The 1,159-nt window shown below is 41.9% G+C and overlaps 1 protein-coding gene across 1 annotated transcript in view; it reads right to left on the bottom strand.

Moving 5' to 3' along the window:
- The window catches only part of LOC109835573, a 10,606-nt gene that overhangs the window by 3,006 nt on the left and 6,441 nt on the right, over positions 1-1,159 (bottom strand). The gene's annotated exons all lie outside the window — the stretch shown is intronic.

The raw sequence follows: 1,159 nt of genomic DNA, 5'->3' as shown, positions 1-1,159 counted from the left end.
TGCTGAACTCGAGACTCAGATCCAAACAAGATTCAAACTTTAGGACTTCAAGGACTTGCTCATCCAGATCTGGTGCTCGGCGACCGTCAACGCCAAATAAGGCAGGTGTTCGAGAGGACCAGATCTCAGATCTACGTGTACGAACTCCGGGATCCAAACAAGATTCAAACTTTAGGACTTCAACGACTTGCTCATCCAGATCTGGTGCTCGACGACCGTCAACGCCAAATAAGGCAGGAGTTCGAGAGGACCAGATCTCAGATCTACGTGTACGAACTCCGGATCTAGGCTTGGTCTTAGATCCCGAGACTTGAGCGATTGTTTCCTTGGTGAATCAATCCCTCCCGGCTATTATTTCCTTCGTGGAATAATACCCGTCGTACTGCGTAGATCCGACCAGATCTAGATCGCGTGGTGGTCCACGGCAAATAACCCCGGCGCAGGCAAAGAACCCACAAAGCGAGCGACCACAAAACAGGAGCTCGTGATTCGTTCGACAAACAAGGAAACAAAGTTGTAATTTTTCATTTCTTTTTATTTGATTTTCGTTGTAACCGGATCTTATAAAAAGACCGGATCTTTGTAATCGATAAACTGTTACAAGAGTGTACAATGGAATCATTAATGAAGAAAGCAACGGTTTTTCCCGCGAACACAACTGACAAAGCATTATGTCATTGCAAATAGTGATGTTTCACCTGCCCAGTAAAGGCTTCTAGAAACTCACTAAATGACATTTATTTAGCGAGCAATCGACTATGCCCTAGTCGACCCTCAACAGCTGAAAGTTGACTTCAAGAGTATTTTTCAGGCACTCGTCTCAAGAATTTCAGACACTGACTAGTAGAATAGTCGGCCAAATTGATTCTATACTTAGACAAAAACTAAAGCATCAAACTGATTACTCGAGCTCGAGACATGTCCTTCTGACAGAAGGCAAGTCGACCCTTGAGTCAGCAGTTAGAGTTTCCAAGTCGATAATGAAGCTAAGTCATTCAAAAATGCATTGAGATTGTGCAACATAGAAAAAAGCAATTTCAAGTTCAAAAGTGTTTCTTAATTCATTGATAAAATATCTTTACAAGTTACAATGTATTTGTATATACAACAAAAGTACAAAGATGAGAGGTTTTTAGAAAGCTAAGAGAAGTCCATTCCC

Source organism: Asparagus officinalis, chromosome 1 (assembly GCF_001876935.1).
Source record: "Asparagus officinalis chromosome 1, Aspof.V1, whole genome shotgun sequence".
Lineage (NCBI taxonomy): Eukaryota > Viridiplantae > Streptophyta > Magnoliopsida > Asparagales > Asparagaceae > Asparagus > Asparagus officinalis.
Note: the sequence above shows the minus strand (reverse complement) of the source record. Positions and strands in the feature narration are given on the sequence as shown.